The sequence below is a fragment of the Schistocerca piceifrons genome, chromosome 4 (assembly GCF_021461385.2).
Source record: "Schistocerca piceifrons isolate TAMUIC-IGC-003096 chromosome 4, iqSchPice1.1, whole genome shotgun sequence".
NCBI lineage: Eukaryota > Metazoa > Arthropoda > Insecta > Orthoptera > Acrididae > Schistocerca > Schistocerca piceifrons.
The window spans coordinates 435,254,180-435,267,414 of record NC_060141.1 but is presented as its reverse complement, the minus strand read 5'-3'; the positions used below and the strand labels follow the sequence as shown (position 1 = coordinate 435,267,414).

General features: G+C 42.9%; 1 protein-coding gene across 7 annotated transcripts in view; it reads right to left on the bottom strand.

Moving 5' to 3' along the window:
• LOC124794748 (glucose transporter type 1) overlaps positions 1 to 6,937 on the bottom strand; it is a 502,711-nt gene extending 495,774 nt beyond the window's left edge. For all 7 annotated transcript variants that reach the window (XR_007016606.1, XM_047258356.1, XM_047258358.1 and 4 more), the window contains exon 1: positions 6,829 to 6,937. The gene's annotated coding sequence lies outside the window, so the exon portion shown is untranslated. The remainder of the gene's footprint in view (positions 1 to 6,828) is intronic.
• Between the last annotated feature and the right edge of the window lie 6,298 nt (positions 6,938 to 13,235).

Genomic DNA, 13,235 nt, shown 5'->3' with positions numbered 1-13,235 from the left:
TTACACGGAAGTTCACAGTTGCCCTAAGGTAATATGCCTAGTCTGTGACCGAGCGAGGTAGCGCAGTGGTTAGACACTGGACTCGCATTCGGGAGGACGACGGTTCAATCCCGCGTCCGGCCATCCTGATTTAGGTTTTCCGTGATTTCCCTAAATCGCTCCAGGCAAATGCCGGGATGGTTCCTTTCAAAGGGCACGGCCGACTTCCTTCCCCGTCCTTCCCTAATCCAATGAGACCGATGACCTCGCTGTCTGGTCTCCTTCCCCGAAACAACCAAACAATCTAGTCTGTTTTCTACTGGTCTCTTGATATATATAGAGGTCCACCAAGTAACATTTTAGTGAATTATCAAATCCATTATCTTATCCAGTTTTCACGTTACCGGATTTTTCCCTACATGGTGTGTGAGAGAAGTCACGCTTGTGGTGACAGTAAAAAAGCAAGTAGCAGACCTGTTACAGGAGAAGGAGCTTAATTCCGACGTTTACCTCATAATGTGCTGCGGAACTCCGTAACCCAGTGTCTTTCTTCCCGAGGCCACCTGTTACTGGGCAGGTGGGTAATTACACGCTGGCGGTGCGTCGCAGAAACCAAATCACAGTCGGCATGTTGCTCCACCGCCACCAGCAGCAGTTCATTCGGCCTTCGGGGGTGGAAGAGGCGGCAGTGGAGGCGGCGGCAGGAGCGAGTCTTTCAGCCGGCTGCCAATGAGACGGGCGCAATCAGACGGCCGGCGTCCGCCACTAATCTGCGACTGCTCCTTTATTCCCCGTGATGAATGCCTTGGCGGAAAGGTCCGCCTAAACCCTTTCTGATTACCGCTGCGGTACGCGGAAAAGAATGCTGACTCGGTCGTCGCGTTCCTCGCTTCCCGACGACTGTCGCCTCCGTCGGCGTTCGGGGTGCCCTCAAGGATATGGCTGCTTAATGCGGTCGCTTTTCCGTCGTGGAGTATTTTAATTGCTAGGATGTCTCATCGGAGAGCTGAAATAACAGGTCTACCGGAGAAATTGATATGCAGCACAAAAACGCTTTGATGTCGCTTTGGCAGAACCGCGGTGTCTCGCTTACCGCACTGGGTACAACCAGTGTAGTGCTCAACATGACAGAAGTGTGCGTTCCAGAACTGAAAGTGTCAGAAGTGTACACGTTCTCTCTCCTAATTCGTTGTGAGCTCGGAATTTTAACATTTGTTGAGATTAGTAGTACCTGGCGAGGGAGGACAAGAACAAGAATACTCTGAATGCTACCTTGTTCCTATCATGATTTTAGTTTCTTCAGATAGGTAGTAGTACGTCTTTACCACCATTCCTCCTTGCTTATACTCATGGTGATACAAAAAGCATCCCACTTAATTGGGAAGCCCTGACTCAAACACAGTGTTGTCAACCATCCTAAATTAAATAAGGTAAATATATCTATTAAAAAACCTAGAAAAAACTGAAAACAAAATGTGTTATTTTGCAGTTTCATTTTTGAAATTATTATACTTTGTAACAGACTAGCATGAATTTATATTTATTTGCGTAATTTGAAATCATCTGGACAGTAGAGTAATACAAATAATTATATATGAAGCCGTGAATGAATGTGTACAATATCTGAATTACTCGTACATGTGCTTGACAATACGGGAAGAATAGATCCGCATTTTTAAAAGTTCAGAACGCATGATATGTATCATTATACATGTTAATTTAAACGTTAATTTGTATCCATGAAACCTACATTTAGTATTACTTCATCGAAATCATCTATGCATCATAGTGAAGCTGACACCTGCATAAGACTATTCTTCCAATTTTGTTTAAAATGGAACATGGAATAATGTAATCCTCACAACACTTAATGTGATGTCTAAGCCGTTCTCGTACTTTAAGAATAGTATTAAGTGTCTCAGGACTCAATCTACGGCGAAGTTTCGTTTAAGTACAGTCATCTGACTACACACTCTCAACTTCCCGTTAGACCTTGCAAGAACAAGCATCAGTAACGTGAGAAAAGCCAATGCTTTAAACGGATCTTATCCAGTCACATTTCCGTGCTTATATATATGCAATACCGTTGGACATATTGTTCCCTGGAGGTGTTGCTAGCCTGACGAGCCCAGAACACACACCAGCACAGCTTTAGTTTCCTTTTTGTGCTTTCTGATTCAATATAATAATACATTTTCATGGGATTTTAAAGTGTGTTTCGATCTATTAGTTCAAAACAAATAATATCCCTATAATCAACATGAACTTTAATTCTTTCCTATAGTCACGGGAAAAAAGCAGAATGACTGCAAAAAAACCATAATTCCGGACCCCAGCTAAATCACTCATTTGTCAGCTAAATGATATTAAGATGAAGCCAGAGTCAGCTTTAAAAAGGCTGATTGTGCAACACTGCTCGTACAGCGTGAAGGTATGTTTGTCGAAACACCCATTGTATGTATCATCAGGTTACCTTCCATTCGGAAAGTGGATACACTCAGCGACTGTTATATGACTTATAGAGTGCAGCAATAAGTCGTCCTTTTTTAGATTTTATTACGCAAATCTAGATTTCGGCTAGTAGCTAGCCATTCTCAATGTACTATTTTTTTTCTATTGTCAATGCATGTAAGTCCATATTATTGGGGCGTCGGTCACAGTTCTTTGAATCAATACGTAACAAAATCTTAGAAAGGACGACTGATTGCTGCACTCTAATTTATAAGCCATTGATGTAATTTGTAGTTACAACTACGATCGACAGAGGTCACTGCTCCGTATAGTACGTAGTTTGTATGTTAGAAGATAATAAAAAGGAAAAAAAATATAGTACGTCTCTGGCGATTGTTATTTCGCACCGTGTCCACAGTGTTGCTGGTTTTTGCCCACTGCGACCGAGTGTATAACTGTTTCCGTCTTTACGTGTTGTATTGTCGATTCAGCTTTTTATTATAGGTAGAATAATGACATATACATGCATGATCATACAATTCACTGCTCTTAGATACACTCTGCAAAAGACGACTATTTCATGAATAACTCTTCAAAGTTTGTACCATCATCCATCAATGTTCCTCCACTGCGTTAGGTACTGCGTGGAACATTGAATAGTGGTACACATTTGGTGCATTGTTTGTGCTATAAAACTGAATGAGAGGGTAAACGAACTTCGTGTATTTAAATCGAGACAATATTTTCAGTTTCAATTTGTAATGGAAAATGGAACGCTGTAGAAAGATGGTAATACTCCGTTCCGAAATACCTCTAAGGCAGTGTTCATCAGACGAATATGCAGGCTGTAGTCGTGACCCAAATTACATGCCAGATGCATACCAAAACATGGTGATAAAGCGTTACGATAAACTGTAAAAGTTAGGACCATTTTTTGTCTCTGATGGGTGACAATTTCTTATGCCCCTATCATCCAAGTGGTAGTTCTGCGTACAGGTGCCCATCTGCTTAGGAAAACGCAAACCTTTCTTCCAAGAGTACCACGCTGCACGTAGTGTTACATGTGGGAGGTTCCTCTACTTCTGCAAGGATAACTCTTGCGTCCAATAATGGCACGTAACGTAACACACATGTACCACCACTGTTTTTGAAAAACATCGTAACGTCTGTTAATGTTCTTATTCTAATGTAGTTGTATAGCTTTTCAAGCTCGAAGTGTCACACGCGTTATCAGAAATTAGTAAACGATAAGTTCGTTGAAGTATTTAATATATTAACTTTTTGAATTTTTTGGCCACTGCAACAACTTTTCGTGTTAGCAGGCTAGTTTAAGGAACAGGAAAGAGATCCAAAATGATCGTATTTGTGTTCCAGATTAGTGACTATTGGTCTAAATACGGTAAAGACTCCGAGACTATGTTCCCGGAAGAGTCAAGCAACATTTTGAGAAATTACGGCTGGTAATAGTAGACGATGGATCTCATACTGAGGCTTACTAATATCCTTCCCACGCAAAATTCGTTACTGGAACGGGAAACGGAGGGGTAGAGGAGATTATAGCGGCGCTAGAACTCCTGACCACACCCCATATGGTGGTTCGTATAGCACTGATTTAAATGAAGCAAAATAAGTTTCCGCTTACGTGTAGTCTAAAAACATAAAAAGAATTAACTGAAGCGTTCGATATTGGATAGCTAATTCAAAACCAACACCACCTTTCAACCTAATCTAGACCTCAGACTGTGCTGCAGATTAGTATGTCGTCACACCGAAGATTTCGCATTCACATCCGTTTGCTTCGGCCAACTCTCAATCATACTGTTAGTTTCGAACCTAAGCTAGATCTCGGGCTGCACTACAGAGCAGTATTACCACAAATACAAATGCAAACTGTCAGTGTCCTCTCTTTGTCTGCTTACATATGACGTTACAAGTCCCATCATTACGTTACGGGCTGAAGCTGATCCCACGGTATCAGTCAGCTTCTTCTCTACTACTGCCACTAAATGTGACTAGACTGTGAACGTGGAGGAAGGAATGTTGCTAAACTGTCACTGCGGGATGTAAGCGCCAGACACATACGAGAGAGGTAGAATATAAGCTCAAATGGTAGGTAGTTTTCAACGAACATTTCATGGAAGAAAAGTTAGTGTATGCCCACCGCTTTTGGAAGACTTGGTAGAATTTTAGTAATGAAGGCGGCTGCCATAAAGGAACGTTTTGTAACAAACTGTGATCCTCTAAGCTATCTAACCAGACAAACCGAGTGAGGTACCACAGTAATTAACATCGAACTCTTATCCAGAAGCATTGTGGTACACATCCTACCCGGTCATCTTGGTTAAGTTTTCCGCATGTTACATTATTTCAAGCAGCTGGCAGTATCATGCCTTCAAAAAGGCAGTGGCCGATTTCTTTCCTCAAATTTGCTTTAACCTTAGAACGCCAAAGGGTGGAAAAATGTATCATTGTAATTAAACTATTTTACTACTCCATGTTTTACTCAAAGGAAGTCCTAATTTATAGTGTATCCACCACGTAATTACAATTTTTAAAGAATGCTACGTCATGTACAAAATAAGTAAAAAATGTCCAGTTTTACACCCTAGCCCGCCAGTACCTGATTGACGGTAACCGAGAACTGGTACCAACTCCAATTGTAAATCTTACGAGGGTTTAGTAATCTAGGGTTAATGATGGTGTTCCTCATGAGACAAGTCCCAGCTTGCTTCTATTATCCAAGTACGAGAGAAAGTCGCACGATGTAAAAAAATGGAACTAGATAACATCAGTTACTTTATGGAGTGTGTGTGAGTTAAAATATGCCGTATCAATCCTATTAAAAACTGACTCCTCCATGTTGTTTAGTGGCCACGAGATTAGCAAATTTTATTTCATCGTTTGGCCGTTATTTTAAATTTTTGGCCGCATGCTGAGGCAATAAAGTCATGTGCATCATGTAAACATTGCTCTGTGTGGTACTGTGTTTTAAGTACTGTATTTTAACTGCTTAGGTTTAGTGTTTTCTGAGGCGGAGGTTTGAAGACCAGCGCAACATTTGCCTACGCGACCTAGGCAAACCGCATGAAAATCACACTCAAGGCTGGCCCTTTTACCAGAGTGCGCACGCAAAACAATTGTTTTGTTTACGTTTACTCTCAGCTGACAGTGGCTGCAATGAGCGCCGATCGTCGGAGGTTTTTCTGCATTTTGCTTCAGTTCTCTGGAGTTGCAACTTAATTATTAAACAATCATCCGCGAAAAGCCTCATGCAGCTTTCAATACACTAACGCTAACTCCTCCCTCCCAAGTGATCACGACGTCAACGACACACTGAGCAATATTCTGTTTACCCGCACCTAGCACCTTGTTTACGTTTGCGTTCAGTACTCGTCACTAGTAAGGGCCCCTGCTGTTAATGGAATATTGTTGATAGTTGTTGTCAAGGAATTGATGGCAAAATTCGATCCACAGTACAATAAGCAAGCAAACGACATTTCTGCCAACATGACTGACCACCGTGGCAGAAAGATGGTAATCGGCGCATAAACGTCATGCTGTCAAAAGGCTCATCCAACCGATTATGTTTTGTAGTGCACTTCGTTAATAAATCAGCACCATCTGGTGGCCATAGCATTAATATATTAATATGAACTTCTTTGAAATACAAAGTCAGTTTCGAATGTGAAGACATATCTACGGAATTGCTCAAAAAATAGTACTTTAAATTCATTGTCTGTTAAGTGTTTATTGCACATTCAACGGAGCACACGTGTCCTTTCGGCGCTTCTATAAAGGGAATGCTTTCGTTTCAGCGGCTTTATTACTCAATCATCGCAAAATAGCTGTGTACCTTGACGCACTTCGGGAACTAACGACTGTGTCAAATTACACAACACACACTTCTGGCCTGTTACATGATATTCGATCATTATGTGGGATATAGGCCGCAGAGCTCAACACAGCAACGCGAGTTTAAATGAGTTCTGTCATCACGACTCACGCGCCCGTTTAAAGTGCCACGCTACAGTAGTGCCAACTGTAGCGGACAGCGACGGGAAAGCATGGCTTGGTGCGTAGAATGCCTGCTCTCGACCCGTCACGTAACACTGGACAGGTATCCATGCAGTCAAGGTCACGTATCACTTGAAATCGCTCAAGTGGTTTATCTGACCAGTCGTCTGTTTAAGAGCGTGACCCACCGACATCCGTGTTTGTACCCTCTGAGCAACGGACGATTCCGTTTACCCTGACAGCAAACAGAGAGAAGTTACTATTCGTACTTAGCTGTTGCGTGTTGTCTGGACGGACATCCAGATGTTATGCGGGATAACAGTAAAAGCAACATCGGGGTGGAAATGAGTACCGCAGAGTGCCTAGCGTTCGCGTGCCGCTCACCTGCTCGTAACGAGATTTCTCCGCACGTGACTGCTGGAATACGGCTGCGTTCACACTCCCGACCACGACTGTTGTTGCCACAGGACTGCCGGCTGCGGCCGCGTTAGCGCGAGAGAAGCACAAGGCTGCCAACCACGGCAACAGCGGACCCCAGTGACTGGCCTGGCACGCCAGCCGGGGCGGCCTGCCTGTCCAACGCGCGGTTAGGCCGCTTTCCAGGGACCTCGAGCGCCACGTTCGAATGAGACGTCCTGCGCGACTGCTTCTCCCCCACTGCTGTATGTGACTCATTAAGGTGCGAAAAGGGTGTTAGTGCTGTAGGTAGGTGGTTTTACCTTGTCTTCTTCTACGTCTACATCTACAAGATTACTCTGCAATTTACACTTAAGTGCCTGGCAGACGGTTCATCGAACCGTTTTCATACTACTTCTCTACCATTCCACTCTCGGATGGCGCGTGAGAAATATGAACACCTAAATCTTTCCGTTGGGGCTCTGATTTCTCTTATTTTATTATGATGATCATATCTCCCTACGTAGGTGGGTGTCAACAAAATATTTTCGCATTCGGAAGAGAAAGTTGGTGATTGAAATTTCGCAAATACATCTCGCCGCAAAGAAAAACCGCCTTTGTTTCAGTGACTGCCACCTCAGCTCGCGTATCACATCAGTGACACTCTCATCCCTATTGCGCGATAACGCGAAACGAGCTGCCCTTCTTTGCACTTTTTCGATGTGCTACGGCAATCGTACTTGGTAAGAATCTCATGCCGCGCAGCAATATTCCAGCAGAGGACAGACAAGTGTAATGTAGGCTGTCTCTTTAGTGGGTTTGTCGTATCTTCTAAGTGTTCTGCCAACAAAGCGCAATCTTTGTTTCGCCTTCCCCACAATATTATCTACGTGATCTTTCCAAATTAAGTTGCTCGTAATTGTAATTTCTAGGTATTTAGTCGAATTGACAGCCCTTACATTTGTGCGATTTATCGTATACGCAAAATTTATCGAATTTCTTTTAGTATCCACGTGGATGACCTCCCACTTTTCTTTGTTTAGTGCTAATTGACACTTTTCGCACCATACAGAAATTCTCTCTAGATCATTTTGTAATTGGAATTGGTCGCCTGATTAAATTACTAGACGGTAAATTACAGCGTCATTTGCAAACAATCTAAGGGGGCTGCTCAGATTATCACCTAGATCATTCATGTAAATCAGGAACAGCAGATGGCCTATGACACTACCTTGCGGAACGCCAGGTATCACTTCTTTTCTACTCGATGATTTACCGTCTATCACTACGAACCCTGACCTCTCTGAGAGGAAATCACGAATCCAGTCACACAACTGAGACGATACTCCATATGCACGCAATTTGATTAATAGTCGCTTGTGAGGAACGGTATCAAAAGCCTTCTGGAAATCTAGGAATATGAAATCGATCTTAGATCCCTTGTCGACAGCACTCATTAGTTCATGGGAATAAAGAGCTAGCTTTGTTGCACAAGAACGATATTTTCTGAATCCATGTTGGTTATGTATCAATAAGTAATTATCTTCAAGCTGATTCATAATGTTCGAGTACAGTATATGCTCCAAAATCCTACTGGAAATTGAGGTGAGTGAAATGGGTCTGTAATTCAATGGGTTACTCCTGTTTCCTTTCTTGAATATTGTGCTACTTTCCAGTCTTTAGGCACAGACCTTTCGTCAAGTGAGCGGTTGTATATGATTGCTAAGAAAGGCGCTACTGTGTCTGCATACTCTGAAAGCAACCTGATTGGTATACCATCTGGACCGGAAGACTTGCCTTTCGTAAGTGATTTGAGTTGTTTCGCAACACCTAAGATGTCTACTTTTATGTCACTCATGCTAACAGCTGTTCTGGTTTCGAATTCTGGAATATTTACTTCGTCTTCTTTCGTGAAGGAATTACGGAAAACTGTATTTAGTAACTCCGCTTTAGTGACACCATCATCGGTAACATTTCCATCGCTATCGCGCAGTGACGGTATTAACTGTTTTTTGCCACTGGTGTACTTTACGTACGATCAGAATCGCTTTGGATTTTCTACCATATTTTGAGACAATGTTTCATTGTGGAAACTATTAAAAGCATCTCGCATTGACGTCCGCACTAAATTTCGAGCTTCCGTGAAACTTAACCAGTCTTGGGGAGTCTCATTAGCGAAGTGAGTGACTGGCCTGTTTCTGTCAGAGGAAGTTCGTTGCCTAATTTCCTTGATCTTCCGGTGTTTCCCTTACCATTCAGTCAGTATTTGACTCAGATATTTTTGACTAGCTGTAAAAGACACGCTGCGCTTGGAATTAATTTTAATACGAAAAAAGTCGTAGAAATATTAATATTTCACGTTTAAAAACACTCTCTAAAGTTAAAAATACTCTCAAGTGCTCTTAAATCCACTAAAGTATTCAACAACACGCTAATTTGAAGTAAAGTACTCTGTCAGTCTTTTATTCACTTCTTTATGCAACACCGAGAACATTCCGAAACATTCCAGAACATTCAAAACATTCATAAATCTTCGAGAACGTAAAAGCAAACTCAGGAACTTTTTGAAACATTCCAGAACATTCTAAAACATTCAAGAACACTCGGAAACATTAAAGAACACTCCTCGATAACCTACAACATACTGGAATATTCTAGGACATTCGAAAATATTCGTTGACGTTTAACAACATAAAGCTTGAGAGCATTCTAGAAACATTCTCGAACTTTCTGGAAGATTCAATAACATTCTGCAGCCTTCTAGAACAGTCTCGAAAGTTCTAGAAGATTCTACAGCATTATGGGATATTCTACAACATTCTAGAATATTCTGGCCAATCTCGTCAGCCTTGGCACTCTATTACCAGATGCTTCACTGATTTTTTCATGAGAAGTCCGTCGGTGCAATGACCTCTTTTGACACCCATATCTTCCGTAACTCGTGCAGTTCTAAACCGAAACCTTTCTCATGTGTGGTGGGTTGAGGGCTACCACACCATAGTCGGTTGCAGAGTTGTAGCGTCATGTCCGGGTAAACCACGCTTTGTTTATTAGATAAGATATCGATTTGAGGAATTCTGGAGTAAAACTTTGAGAAGATACTAATGCCTACTACTTTCTGAGCCCGCCCGGCTAGCCGTGGGTGTAACGCACTGCTTCCCGAGCGGGAAGGCGTGCCGGTCCCCTGCACGAATCCGCTCGGCGGATTAGTGTAGAGATCCGGTGTGCCGGCCAGCCTGCGGATGGTTTTTAAGGCGGTTTTCCATCTGCCTTGGCGAATGCGGGATGGTTCCCCTTATTGCGCGTCAGTTATATACATTGCTGCGCCTCCACGTACGCGTACACCATAATTACTCTACCACACAAACATTGGGTTACACTCGTCTGGAATGAGATGTTCCCCGCGGGGGGGTCTGTAGCCTGTTGTGCGGTTGTGTACTACTGAGGGCTACGGCGGAGACGAAGTCTCTCCGTCGTTTCTAGGTCCCCAGTTCAATACATGCATACATGCATACTACTTTCTGACGCAGCCATCGGTTAAGAAGCAATGTCGAGAAATGGAAACGACTAGTGTCGAAACCGGTTTATCTAAAAAACACTATTTGCGAGCTTTGCAGTCAAACTTGGTAAGTTCACGGACGCTCTATATGATACTTCTATCGGTATTTTTTTCCTATTCAGGTGTGACAGCCATCTTTCTTTTCTTTCGGTGGTTCTGTCTCTTATTTTTAAAAATTGTTCAGGTTTCTCTCTTCTAAATTTTTAAATCTATACAATCTCGTGCAGCCTTCTACGGAGATTTCATTTCTAACACATGTATCTTACTAATTGTAAGAATTCATTATCTATATCCCGCGAAATGTCGTTCTTGTTTATTTCTCGTTTTCCTAGATAATATTCTTCGGATTGCTCTACATGTGGCCCAGTAATTATGCAGCTTGTAATGTATGTCAGGTTCAGTGTATAGTATCCCAACTCTATTAAAATCTACGGAAAAAGTAAAAAAGTCATCAGATAGAAAACTGCGATGATTGAGAGAAGTCTATTGTAGATGTTCCTCCGAACCGATATCCGAACCCCTGTGCAGTCTGATGCTTTGCGTGAATGGAGAACATTTTCCAAAAATAAGAATCGAGGACTTGCAACGTAACTTGCGAGTAAATTCAAGATAATGCAGGAGAAACTGCCGATAGTGTCTGGTTACAAGACTGGTGGTAAACTTCAGGAGCGCATCGCATCGTAACAGTATGAAACGATACTGAATGGGACGATAAAGTAATATAAGCAGTAGGTAAATCAAATGGAAGACAAGTTAGCTGGAAGAGTTCTGGAAAAGCGCGGTGCACCTGTAGAGGAACGGCTGCTGCAACCAGTTCTAGACCACTGCTCCACTGTTTGGAGTTCTTGGCATGGGTGCATGACAATAGATGTGGAACAAACACAGAGGCGCCCTGCTGGAACGTAAAAGGTCGGTATAGCCTACACGAAAGTGTAATAGGCATGGTTATGGATCTTAAATGTTGTTTTGTTCTCGCGAAACCCTCTTGTATAAGTTTAGTGAACCGATATTCGATGAAGAGACAATCTACACAGCAGGCGCTACGTAATGAAGGTTTTAAGTCTGAGGTACGACCGTTTCGCCTGGATACATCTGTAATCTTGGCCAAGTCCCAGCCACAGGTGAACCCTTCTTGGAAGAGTGAGGTTAGTCACTGCTTTTCCTTCCTGTTTGTCTTCATTACATATTCCCTAAGTAACATATCCGGAATAGGGTTGGTTAGAAATTTATTCCCAACCATACTTAAACAACCCTGACGTTTCGTGGACGAGCACACGACACTGAGGTGATAGAAATATGAGATTCCCTAACATCGTGTCCAACCTCCTTTTTCCGGTGTATTGAAGCAACTCGATGTGGCATTTTCTCAACAAGTCGTTGGAAGTTCTCAGCAGAAATACTGAGCTAATTGCAAAAGTGTTGCTATTGCATGATTTTGTGCACGAAGTGACCTCTCGATTACGTCCCGTAAATGTTCAATGGGATTCAAGTCGGGTGATATGGGTGGGCAGATCATATACCAGAACAGTCCAGAATGTTCTTCAAAGAAATCGCGAACAAGAGCGGCTCGGTGACGTAGCGCATTGTTATCCACAAAAATTCCATCGTTGTTTAGGAACATGAAGTTCATGAATGGCTGCAGATGATCTCCAAGTAGCTGAACACAAACATTTCCAATTAATGATACGTTCAGTTGGATCGGAGGACCTATTCTATTCCATGTAAACACATTCCCACACCATTATGGAGCTACTACCAGCTAGCACAGTGCCTTGTTGGTACCTGGGTCAATCGCTTCAATGGGTGGTTATGGCGGTAAGTTCATGTCAGCGGTCCCTAGGCTTACACACTACTTAATCTAAGTTAAACTAACTTACGCTAGGGACAACACACACACTCATGCCCGAGGGAGGACTCAAACCTCCAACGGGGGAAGCCGCGCGAACCTTGGCAAGGCGCCTAGACCTCGCGGTGCTTCTTGGGGTCTATTTCACATTCGAACCCTACTCTCAGCTCTTACCAACTTATTTCAGTGCTCATCTGACCAGGCCATGGTTTTTCAGTCATCTGGGGTCCAACCAATATGGTCGCCCGTCCAGGAGAGGAGCTGCAGGCGATGTCCTGATGTTAGCGGTCGCGTCGATCGTCTGCTGCCATAGTCCATTAACGCCAAATTTCGCCGCACTGTCCTAACGGATACGTTCATCGTACGTCCTACACTGATTTCTGCGGTTATTTCACGCAGTGTTGCTTATCTGTTAGCTCTCGGTAGTTAAGTGAACAGCGTCTGCCATTGCGTAATTCGTAGTGAGACGTAATGCCCGAAAGTTTGTATTCTCGGTACACTCTTCACACCGTGGATCTATGAATATTGAATTCCTAAACGATTTCCGAAATAAAATGTCCCATGAGTCTAGCTTCAATTATCATTCCGCCTTCAAAGTCTGTTAACCCCCGTCGTGCGGCCATAATCAAAGCGGAAACCTCTTCACATGAATCAATTAAGTACAAGAGACACGTCCGCCAGTGCACTGCCCTTTTACACCTAGTGTACTTGACACTACCGCTATGTGCATATCGCCGTCCCATGACCTTCATCACCTTACTGTAAATGGTGCAATGATATTCTTCACAACTGTATCGAGGCCCTCTTAATTTTATGCTCCCATCGGATATGTCGTGGATCATGAGAATAAGAGATTAGGGTTCTTAGCGCGGATCATACGGCGTAATCTTTTCCTCGTCCACTCTTTCGTTTTTTTTTTTTATTTATGTATCAGGTTCTGAAGGATAGTAGGAGCCGAAGCTAGTTATGGTACTAGTCAGTACATAGTTT